Source organism: Engraulis encrasicolus, chromosome 8, assembly GCF_034702125.1.
Source record: "Engraulis encrasicolus isolate BLACKSEA-1 chromosome 8, IST_EnEncr_1.0, whole genome shotgun sequence".
Taxonomy (NCBI): domain Eukaryota; kingdom Metazoa; phylum Chordata; class Actinopteri; order Clupeiformes; family Engraulidae; genus Engraulis; species Engraulis encrasicolus.
In genome coordinates, this window is record NC_085864.1 from 10,352,286 (window position 1) to 10,365,107 (window position 12,822).

Below are 12,822 nucleotides of genomic sequence, written 5' to 3' on the forward strand. Positions count from 1 at the left end.
GGACTTATATGTTGGGAGTAGATGAGGTGTCCTTGTGAATGCTCTAACCCTGTATACACTGTATATAGAGCCAACAGCTCACATGGATCCTAGGCCACCAGCCAAAATATTTCAGATCTACTGTATTTGGTTTTCATCAGCAACATTTCTAGCGATACTGAGGTAAAGAAAGCAATCAGTATGAAACAAGTAATCTGCAGTCTCTTGAATGACATAGTCACAATCTTGATTATCGCAGTTAAAGCCAAACAAATATGACTTTCTGAAGAAATTGGCTACGTATAGTGCTGAAAATGTGAGTTTGGCTAAAGTAAAAACAAAATTAAGAGTTTGGCTTGCATCCGAAATGGGTTTTGGCTTGAACAACACAAATTTGACAAAAATAATGGATGTGTATTGGCTTGAATTAAATATCTGCCTCCCTTGACTGACACAATGTGTGCGTTTGTTTGTTGTATCTTCCTACAGGTGACAGTCCCCAACATATCAGCGGGTGGCAGTGTGAGTGGGGATGTTCGTGTGAGATGAGAGACAACAGCCTGAGTTTGCCCTCTGGTGAGTTCCTTTATAACCTCCTGTCCTCTATTTCTCTACATCTTTTTGTCTTTGCCTCTCAGTGCCTCGCAAGTTCTTCGTATATGTTATATATCTGCCTTGAAGTCTCTAGTCTCTGCTTCACTTCTCTGTCTCGGTCTGGGTTCGGTCTCAATCTCGGTCGCTCTATCTGTCTCTTGGTCCATCTCTCTCTCTCCACCTCTCCCACTCCCTCCCTCCCTCCCTCTCTCTATCTCTCTCTCTCTCTCTCTCTCTCTCTCTCTCTCTCTCTCTCTCTCTCTCTCTCTCTCTCTCTCTCTCTCTCTCTCTCTCTCTCTCTCTCTCCCATCTCTTCTCTCTTTTCCATTCCCTTCCATTTCTCGGTCCCATTTCCTGTATTTTCTCATTGTACTGTAAGAGGCCATATTCCTAGCCTCTTTCTCCCTTTCTGAAAGGCTGCCTGTATATTTCACTTTCTGTACAATGCCAAAATCCAATTGAAATGCAGTATCATTTGCATGACCATAATATCCCACTGTGATGCCCAAAGAATATAGGACGGAATATTAAAGTGGGCCCACGCACAAATACAAACACACATACACGCACACACTCATACACACCCACACACACACACATACGCACACACACGCACACATGCACATATGCACACCCACACACACACACACACACGAACACACACACGAACACACACACACACATACACACACACACGCACACGCACACACACACACACACACACACACACACACACACACACACACACACATACACACACACACACACACACACACACACACACACACACACACACACACACACACACACACACACACACACACACACAGAGAGAGAGAGAGAGAGAGAGAGCAAGAGAGACAAATCATCCCATGGATCAAAGCAAAACACATCAGAGGGGAATTGAATGAAGATGAAAGAATACAGTATATACAGTAGAGTGTGTTTAAATAATCCAATAACCCCATGAATTTAAGAGGATATTACGGTGACAACAGCGCGACGAAAACACCAACGCAGCCATACAGACAGTGCCGCAATAAATAAATGATGTTGATTTATCGTCTGTCTCTTCACCTGTGGGCTTGTGTGATATATTTAGCAGCGAAATCCGAGGCACCTCCTCATTTTCTTCACCGAGGTGTGGCAGTCGAGTGGAGCCGAGCCGTCCCTCCTCCTTACTGCTCACTACAGCGTGAACTCAGGGAGGACCTCGGCGATGGGTTTAAAAATAGTTTCTCCTAATGTCCTCATATTTTTTTGTGCACTGAGCGTCAGGGAACTGCAACTGTCTCTGCACTATACTGTAGCTCACACTAGGGGCCACAGCCTTAGAACAGTCCCCTGGCCACCTGGTTTGTTTTTCTCTCCCTCTCTCTTTCTCTCCCTCTCTCTTTCCCCGTCCCTCTCTCCACCATCCTTCTGTTCAACTCTGTGCCGTTTTCCCTCACCTTGTTTCCTCCTCGCCTTCCACTCCATTCTTCCCTCTCTGCCTGTCCTCCCTCACTATTGGTCTCTCTCTGCCTTCCTTCCTCATTCACTCCATCTTTCCATTGTATCCCTCTCTCCCTACCTTGTTCTCTCTCTCTCTCTCTCTCTCTCTCTCTCTACCCCTCTCTCTCTCTCTCTCTCTCTCTGTCTCTACTTCTCTCTCCTTCTCTCTCTCTCTCTCTCTCTCTCTCTCTCTCTCTCTCTCTCTACCCCTCTCTCTCTCTCTCTCTCTCTCTGTCTCTCCCTACATTCATCTCTCCGTCCCTCAAACTCCTCCTTTCTATATCTGTTCCCTGCCGTGTGCCCATTTTCTCCAACTCCCCAGCTACCTCTCCATAGTCTCCCGCTCCCTCTCTTTAACCCTACCCGATTCCCCAGAGTGTCTCTCTGTCTCTTTCTCTTCTTTGTCGTATTCCTTGCCTTCTCACCCTTTCTCTCTGGGCTGTCAGACCTATTCATTATTTTCTCTCTTGTGTCCCTTGCTTTTTTTTCTCTCTCACTCTCTCTATCTCTCCACTCTATCTCATCTTTTCAACCTGTCTCTCCCTCCTTCGCTCCCTGTCATTTCTTCTTTTCCCACCTCTTCTCCTTGCCTACTAACGCTGTACTTTTCTCTCCCCTCTCATTGTACTTCTTTTCGTTTCTCAATTTGCCCCTGACTTCCCCCTTTTCTCTCCCCTAAAAAAATCTGTCAACCACCTTTTCTCATCCAATCTATCCCATTTTTATCCCCCGTCCATATCTCTCGATGTCTCAGAGCGAGTGCAAATCTGATGATAGCGTGAGCATCTGTTCCAGCTGCTGTACAACTACCACTATAGTGGTTGCTACTGCTGCGGTTAGATATACTGGGGTGTGTTTATGGAAAGCGTAGTTGTGAGCCAGTAAGCAACTTGGGTAGTTGCAAATGGGAAGTTGCCTTGCAAACAACAAAGCAGATAGCATAGTTTGCAACTATGGAGAGATGCACCACTCCTCTGCTGCTACAACTTCTGCTGCTATAGCTACTATACGGCTGGTGCTTCTCCTCGTCTTATAGGCATCCGCAGGCTTCCTCCTCCACAATAATATAGGAACTCTAGCTCTCTGCAGGCCTGGAGGCTTCCACAGTACCCCTGATGCTACTACAGCTCCTGCTGCTACTACCGTCGCCAATAATGGTGGTGGTGCTACCGCTACTACCGCTACTGCTACGGCTTCTGCTGTTGCATAAACAGAATTACATTTTGCAGTGGTACGGTAATTCAACACTTAGAGAGTATGACCAGCACAACGGGTGTTAAAACGTTGACGCTCTTCAGCAAAAAAGGGCTGTTGAATTAGCACCACAAAAAAAACGGACTGTGTTAAATAGGCTCCATCGCCGGCAGCGAGTAAGCAGCTGCCGTGGATCCAGCCTTGGCTTGAAAGCCTGGGCCTAGGCAGAGTCAGGGAGCCAGTGCCTTTGAAACTCTCAGAAGGGATAATCTTGCCCTTGCGAAGATGCCTGCTCGCCTGGATTCGCTCCAGAGCCCAGTTCTGGCCCGTTTCCAGTGACGGCTGACTGACTGGTAAGGCTTCTGTTTTTTACTTTGGGCAGATAAGGGTGCTTTTGACAAATTAAAATCAAGCAATAAAGCGTAATCTGGGGGATGCTATCACGTTTTGCCCGAGAAGAAAAAAACAAAACAAACAAAAACAATGTGTGAAACTTGGCAATAAGAATGGGGGGTGAAATCGGTAGAAGACTAATCATGGGCTTTTCAGATCTGTTTTTGCGAGAGTGTTAATGGTGAGTCCCCTGCTTTAGTTGTTGGTTGTCTCTGTTGAGTGCTCCTGGCAGTGGCGACTGCCTGGCATTTCCCTCTTCTCCCTTCTTCCTCTCCCTCTCTCTCTCAGTCTTTCTCTCTCCCTCTACATCTGCCTCTCCTTCTCCCTCTGCCTTTCCCTTCCACTATCTTTTTTCATCTCTCTCCGTCTGCATCTGCCTCTAGTTCTCTCTCTCTCTGTCGCTTTCTCCCTTCCTCCCCCTCTGCCTCTCCACTCTCTCATTCTGTCCGCTGTCTCCTGGATGCTGCCCATCTCTTTACAAGGACAACGGAGCAATACTAATTAGTCAGTCTGTGTCAGTTTGCTAGTTGCGCTGCTGTCCTTCCCTTATTGCCGCCTTTCTCCTCCTCTCCCTTCCCCCTCATGTCGTTCTGTCCCCTGTATCTCTATTTCTACCCCCGCACGTCGTTCTGTTCTCTCTCTATCGTGCTGCCCGACCGTCATTCTGGCTCCCCACTGCCCATCTGTCTGTCTCTGTCTCTGTCAATGTCTCTCTGTCTCTGTCTGTCTGTCTGTCTGTCTGTCTGTCTGTCTCTGTCTCTGTCTCTGTCTCTCTCTCTCTCTCTCTCTCTCTCTCTCTCTCTCTCTCTCTCTCTCTCTCTCTCTCTCTCTCTGCAGCCAAGTTCCCTACTTCCATCCATCCAAACGTCCACCCCACTCCCACCCATCAATGCATTTTATGCCATCCTATGTAAGGGCCCTGTCTTGAAGTCTTCCCGTCATGTCTTCACAGTGTGGTGTATGCGTGTGTGTGTGTCCTATGAAGAGAGTCTACAGCTGATTTTCCCAGGAGGAACACAGAGAGCTCGCCATCTTTTCTTTTTTTTTCTTGTTTACGCAACCCAGATTCTCCACACACTGTCCCCTCTACAAACACATGCGTCCGAGGCAAACGCAGTTAAGAACTACAAAAAGGACAGATTCAGATGTGATGAATGAGCCGAAGCATCTAATGATGCTATATTTGTCTCTCCACACTGCAGTTTGCATATCTTGGTGTGGCTGTGTGTGTCTACTGTATGGGTAGCAATTCTCATGTGCTGAAACAATTCTTGCTGAAATAGCTAGCATGCGAGAATGCACGGTGAATAGACCCATTTATTTGCTCAGAGAACTCTCCGGAAAAAAAATGTGTATACATGTATATTTAAGCCCAGCACATTTGTCATACAGTATGTCTTGGTCTTTTCATTCTGGCGGCCATGTATGTATCCAACCCCTTCTCTCCCTCCTCATCTCCATCTCTCTCTCTCCTCATTCTGCTTTCTACGGCAACTGAGTGAGATACCCTGTGTTGCTAGGCAAAGCCCTTCAGCGCGCACGGCCCTGTGAATGCAGAAAGAGCTTGATTGATGTGACGCTTAAAAGCCTTCTTGTTTTCCACGCCAAGCCTTGCCTGCAACAGCTACCCTGTTTAGCCATATCACGCTCCAACAAGGTGTCTTAATTGATTCAGAAACACATTTTTTTTCTTTTTTTAAACTTCTCCTCCTCCCTTCATTTCCTCCAAAATGTTTTTTCTTATTATGTTACATTAGTCAGGGTCTGTAGTGTGCCACTCTTGTGTCGAGACTGGGGAATAGCTAGACAGGTAACAAATTAATTTTAAAATGTCAACAATAGTAAATGAATTCTGAGTGATGGACTATCTTACATTTTTCCTTGGCTCGGTTATATAAGCGGTGGAGTTTCGCTACGCTTTGATCTCAGCGTCCTTGGTCATTACGGCTTTCTCAACTGTTGTGCTGATATAGCGTGTACTTGTCTAATTTGCATGATGAAGACAAGAACAGCTGCAAGATGTGAATTATACATACTATCGGTATATTATTTCACTACCTTAATAATTCATATCGTAATGAGCATGCACATTATTACACATAATGCACTATCCCCATTGAAATCTTCAGCAGTTTTGAGAAAAAGAAAACAAGAATGTAATTTTTCCTGACTAAAATTCGTATTCAGATTCGAACCTACCTCCCAACAAAAGTCCCTTGACCACAGTCCCTTATTTTAACATTTGGGTGATTATTACTTTGGAGGAGCAGAGAAGCATGAGTAGAAAACAGCACATTTTACAGCAGAATAGTATAGAAACCTGTACAAAGAATGCTCATTTACTTATACACTTATACACCTACTGTATATACTAGCATATGCACAGTGTGTACAACTTTGCATTCATAAAATAAATGGGGAAAGAAAGAGTTTAAAAAAATCATTTATTAAAAAAAGGAAAAATGTGTGACCTCATAACCATGCAGCAGAGGCGCTTAGCTAAAATTAGCACCACTGGCTGCTAGCGACAGCATCACCTTTGTAACATCAGCCAGCAGATACACATTGTCCAGGTTTGACCTCTACGGACTACAGGCAGCCTGCCATAAAACCCTTTAATCTCCTGTAAAAAAACAGATAAAGAAACCAGAAAAAATGGATCAATTTGGCCCAGAACGGTCAGTGTAGGTGAGTGATTTCAGTCCCACGGACGGTTCAACAGTTTATCGGGCCGTTTCAGGTGACAACAGGGTCCACTCTCGGTGTGGCATTGGGGATGTCTTATCTACACGGCAACAGCAGGTGAGGACGCCGGGGAAGATTTGTGCGCTTCGAAGGATTCCACCCTGAGTTTCATCCCGGTCCAGACAGTGGCTCCCTTCAGATGTTTTTTTTTTCATCCCCCACTGTCCCCACTGTCCTGCCCTCTCGAAGGAGAAAATTGTTGAGCTGGGGATAGAGGAGAGAAAAAAAAGCGAAATAAAATAAATAAGTGTAAGCGTTTAGTGGGACAGCTTGATGCTTGGTTGTGAGCGATGGCCAAGCACTGGGTTGAACACGGATTCATCCCCTCGCTGTCCTCCAGTGAGGATAATAGCACGCACACGCGCACACACACACACACACACACACACACACACACACACACACACACACACACACACACACACACACACACACACACACACACACACACACACACACACACACACACACACACACACACACACACACACACACACACACACACACACAGTGTGACACAAAAGTGTGTGTGACTAGTGGTCCCTCAAAATACAGTAACCAACAGGGCGTAGTGACACGTGTAAACCTTACATGCTTTGCAGAGGTTTGAACTGTACGATTTTTTTGTAGTGTATCTCTTACTGTGAAGAGGAAAATACATTTGAACACTTGGTATTGATTGCTCTTTGCTCGATCTGTCTCAGCTCTGTGATAATAAATTCAAGGTGTGAGTTGCATACAGCCGATACACACAACATCATAACGGGTGCAACATGACAGTATGCAGCATTAGACGGAGATATTATGCAAGATAATATCATGAACATTACTCTTAGCTCAATAAGTAATGCTTAGAACGTGCAAGATTGCACAGATTGCACAGATGCACAGATGCTATTTATACACATTTTTACGAATTTAGAAATATGTTTATTTATAGTTGGATTCTTAAGTGAATTGCATACAGTATGACATCTTGAAAGATGTGGGAGATTTTTCTAATGTTCTTGCTACTTTTAAGAGGGCCATGGTTATCTATTGAGTTGTTGTGCTTGTTTACTAACTCTTGGTAATTTCATTATTCCAACTCTGCCTACCTATTGTCCTCGTGTCACAAGATCTTGTTTACATCCCACACTCTCTCCTGATGTGGTTCAGCTGACCCACTGTAATGAGTGTGGAGACGCCTGCAAAGACACAAAACACACAGACACACACACACACACAAAAACACACACACACGTACATGCACACGCACACGCACACGCACACACACACACACACACACACACACACACACACACACACACACACACACACACACACACACACACACACACACGTCATGAACACACACACATGCAAACACTTGTACACACACACACACACATACACACACACACACACACACACACACACACGCACGCACGCACGCACGCACAAACACACACACACACACACACACACACACACACACACACACACACACACACACACACACACACACACACACACACACACACACACACACACACACACACCTTCCCTCACCTTCCTGCAGGTGAAGGACAAGAAAAGAAAAAGAATTCTGTCTCATTACTCCGCTCCCCGGGAGGCGTCCCACACAAAGTGGCGCCACGATGCGAGGTTGTTAGGGAGTTGTTTCCATAGTGACAAGGATCTAATGAGAAGGAGGCTCGTCTTTCGTCGTTATGTAGTTTTTTTCCACCCTGATTGTACTAAGTAGTGGAGGTCGGAAGTGGAAAGCGACTGGTGTTTGGCGTGTGTGGCACCGGGGGGGTTGTAGTGGATGGGTAAAGGCAGTCACAGTAATGGGCCCCCCAGAATAAAGCAGGGACTCCATGAGGAGGCCATAACCCTTTCATGCAGAGGCATTATTGTATGCTTGTGTGTTAGCAAAATGGTAATGAAAACATATGCATGTACTGTATATACTGTATATATTTCTACTTGAGACTCTACTCTAAGTTTACACAAATACCTTGAAACGGCCCTGACCCTGCGATTGTGCAGGTGGTGGTGGTGGTGATGGTGGTGTGCAGCATGGTGATGAGCAGCTCAGATGTTTTTAAATCTGTGTGGAAAGCTGACTGGCCATACAAGAGGGTGTTCTCATGCGCGCCCGTCGAAAAGTGGGCAAACTTGGCGCTAATGATTGCTTTGTAAGTCCATGCGATTGTGTGTGTGTGTGTGTGTGTGTGTGTGTGTATGTGTGTGTGTGTGTGTGTGTGTGTGTGTGTGTGTGTGTGTGTGTGTGTGTGTGTGTGTGTGTGTGTGTGTGTGTGTGTGTGTGTGTGTGTGTGTGTGTGTCTGTATGTATGTCTGTGTGTCTCTGTGTTGTGGTGTATGAGCTGTCCTCAATTAGAGAGAAAGTCTGTGTGTGTGTGTGTGTGTGTGTGTGTGTGTGTGTGTGTGTGTGTGTGTGTGTGTGTGTGTGTGTGTGTGTGTGTGTGTGTGTGTGTGTGTGTGTGTGTGTGTGTGTGTGTGTGTGTGTGTGTGTGTGTGTGTGTGTGTGTGTGTGCGCGCGTGCGTGCTTGTGTGTGTGTATGTGTATGCTCTAGCTTTTGAGTGTGTATTTGTATTTAGTGTGTATTGAGTGTGCATGGTGCACAGCATATGTCTGGGTGTGCCTTGTGTTCATGTGTGCACATCCAGTCAACATTTGGCAGTGGATGTTGTTTGGTAAGCATGATCTCCCAGGGGCGTTTTAGTCAGATTGGGGCAGCTGGAGTAAGAGTTTGGCCAGGGGAGGGAAGGAAGGAGACGATGGGGGCTTTCGTAAGCCAGTTAGTTGTTTGTGGGAGGTGTTGTGCTTGCCATAAGCCCCTAGAAAGTGGCATTTAGGCAGTGCATCAACTCAAGTCAAATGGAATCGATTGGTAACACTTTCTGGGAAGGGATCCTGAGTTAAAGTAAACACAGTGTTGTGTGTAACACCAGCAAAGCCCTGGTTTTAAATGAGGGGCGAAGTGTAAAGCTTGGGCAGGGTGGCTTCTGAATGAAGTAGAACTGTGTTGTGTGTTGGGAGGATAGAGGTCATGAATGTTTCTGTTGGTTAATTTTTCCAATGAGAATCCATCATAATTAATAGTGATGTGGTTTGCTTCTCAAGGACAAGTAAAGAGAAAGGCAATGCAGTTTTCTGGGTTTTTTTTTGTCTTTTACACATTCATCCATGCATCCATTCATCTGTTCATCCATCCATCCATATGCCCATTCTTTTATTCATTCATTCATTCATTCATTCATTCATTCATTCATTCATTCATTCATTCATTCATTCATTCATTCATTCATTATTGACTTACCCGTAATTTCACACATTTTATCATTCATCTATGTGAGTCAAGTGACTATTGCAGCAGAAAAGTTATCATTTCCTACACTCTTAGTTCATTCTGGCAATGATACTACCATAGTGGGTTGTGTTTGAAATGACTTTGTTCACTTTTGTATAAGAAAAAAATGTGTGCCATCTGTTTTCAGACATAAAAAATAGCTTCAAATGGGCTAAAAATAAAAGGCTCAGCCATAACCACATGTAGATAGAGAAGCAAGATTCCCCTCAAGCAAGTTACCCTACAATAGAGGCATTTTTTATTGTTAGTAGGTTCAATTGGTTTAGCAGTTCACATTGTAATTTGCAAAAAGAATGGAAGGATGGAAACAAAATGAAAGTGTGGAGCATTTTGTTGTCCATTATCATCACGATTGGTTTTGTACGTTCACAAACCTGCAACTTTTCACAGTAACAATTCGATGTGTTCACATTAGCTTTACATTTCACAATGTACTTGAATGGGAGCTCAATCCCCCACATGGGGCAGTGATATGCCTGTTTGGCAACAAGAAGGTGGCAGGTAAGAGCACCACTCTGCCTCACCCCGTCGAAGTGTCCTTGAGGATTGACACCCAAATTGCTCTTGGTGACAGGTTGACACCCTGTGTGGCAGCCTCACTGACCGGTGTGTGAATAGCAGCCTGAGTGGGTAAATGTTAGGAATATACATTGTAAAGCAATTTGAGTACTCAAAGAAATGCAGAAGCACTATATCATTCATATTTAGAAAAATTAAGTCAGTTTGGAACTTAGCACTTACCATGTCCCCATCACACTGAGCTATATCACCTAATCTTTGAACACCACTTTTTTTTTCTTTATTGTTGTTGTTTTTTTTATCCTGCATGACATTAAATCCAATAGATATGGCATTGTTATTTCTCATCCCTACCAAGAGGGATGTGCGTTACACACATCAGACCTTTATGAACATATCTTTAGCTGTTTTTACTCTAACCAAAATGGAAATCAATTGCCTAAAACAGCCCCGAGTCTATGTATCATTTTAATTTGCCCAGTGCCTCATAGGCTTGTTTTGTTTATGAAGATGAAATGGTATTAATTGAGACCTTGCTTGCAGGCTGGAATGCTACTCTTCATGATGTGTGTGTGTGTGTGTGTGTGTGTGTGTGTGTGTGTGTGTGTGTGTGTGTGTGTGTGTGTGTGTGTGTGTGTGTGTGTGTGTGTGTGTGTGTGTGTGTGTGTGTGTGTGTGTGTGTGTGTGTGTTCAAATCTGTGGGTGAAGCAATTCATGGAAGGGTGCGAAAAAAAAGAGAAAAAAACCCTGCAAAATAATAGATATTAAATTGTGGGGGTGCAAAACAACAAAGCCAAATTATCAACAACAACAAACAAATCGTGCCTCCAACAGTCTCGTCTGCAGAATGAGGCTTTTCATTACTGAAACTAGCATGCCAAAGTTGATTAAAATCACTCCTCTCTCCGCTCGTGGACCTTTTGGGTTGCTTTTTCCCCAAATGACTCACCTCTCCCCAGCTCAAATAATGTAATGCAATACAATGGATGCACATATTCATGAGAGTCTGTTGGAGTATGTGTCTGAAACACTCAAGGTGATTTTCTAATCAGGCTTGTCTGCAGGGCATCCCTCTCTTTCGCCGGCTCTCATGGCTCTCTTTGCTTGCTATCTTATTTGAATATTACATACCGTATGCATTCATTAAACAGGCCTACATTCAGTAGCGTATGCTAGACGTGAATAAAACCAAGCTCAAATTTAGTCTGACCCGACAGTAGGGCAGTCATGGGTAAGCGGTTAAGGCGTCAGACTTCTAGCCCAAAGGTTGCTGGTTCAACTCTATACCTGGCAGGTTGTTGGGGGGAGTAATTAACCAGGGTTCTTCCTCCTCCATGACTGAGGTAGCCTGAGCATGGTACCGTCTCATCACACTGTTCCTTGGGGCACCCTCGGAGGGCTGCCCCCTCGCACAGATGAGGCATAACTGTGATTTCGTTGTGTGCAGTGTGCACTTGTATGCTGTGGAGTGCTGTGTCACAATGATAATGGGAGTTGGAGTTTCTCAGGTGGGCTTTCACTTCACTTTAAAAAGGAACTACACACTTTCAATAAAAAATATACAAAGTTTACTGACGTTGTCAGCATCAACAAAGGAGTATTTGCCATTTGAATTGTCAAACTTGCCATTGCATCCCAACACATGGAACATTATTACATACCTAGGTAGATAAACAGTACATGAAAATATTCCTAAGTTTTTCAACTTTCAGCAAGTGATGGATGGAGACATCCTCAACTTTTTTAGTGCATCTCTTCCCCAAATATTGCTGCAGACGGTGCAGATTCATAACTCAAGCTGTGCCAGGTTTACTGGGGTTATGGCCAAAAGCCGAAAGGTCAGTGGAGAGCGCGAACCTTTTGACAAATCCATCGCTGCAGAAACTTGATTTGAGTTTAGGAAATCCCTCAGTAATCGGGCACAGAGTGGACAAGGCTTCATCTTCATCAGAAGAGACGTCGGCAAAGGTCAGTTCCTTTCACCGTAGTGGCACGGCCTGATGAGTGAATACCTGCTGTCTACAGCAAGGTCGGGGAAGACGTGGTGAAAGAACTTGGAGAGGCCCGAGTCTTTAATTTGCGTTGGTGGAAGGCTGCTGATATTCAGGGGCGTAGCAGCAAATTGTGGGCCCTATGCACAATCAGCTCCAGTGGACCCATTCCTGTCCCAGCCATATGTATCTACATAAATTGGACTGTGTGGGCCGCCTGGATAAATGGGGCCCTGGTGACTCTGTCACACTTTACCAACTGTACAATATTGCTGCTAATACCCCAGCTAATATTGAAGGCGATTTTGCAGAGGTTCCTACGGTAGATAAAAGTCGGATCAACTTCTATCATGTTGTGGCTGAGGCACTCTATACATGGGAGAGAGTGGTGTTTAAAGAGACACTTCCAGAACTGTGCGTGACACTTGTTTTTTTAACATTCTGCTTTTCGTGTGTAATTAGACGTTATTTAAAATGTACAGTGACATGAGATATTTGACCATACACTTCCAAGCACTTCATATTTAAGTATG

General features: G+C 44.7%; 1 protein-coding gene across 1 annotated transcript in view; it reads left to right on the top strand.

The window, feature by feature from the left end:
* The first annotated feature begins 489 nt into the window (after positions 1-489).
* The window catches only part of lrfn1 (leucine rich repeat and fibronectin type III domain containing 1), a 55,582-nt gene continuing 43,249 nt past the window's right edge, over positions 490-12,822 (top strand). Inside the window, exon 1 of the mRNA XM_063204302.1 lies at positions 490-555. The gene's annotated coding sequence lies outside the window, so the exon portion shown is untranslated. The remainder of the gene's footprint in view (positions 556-12,822) is intronic.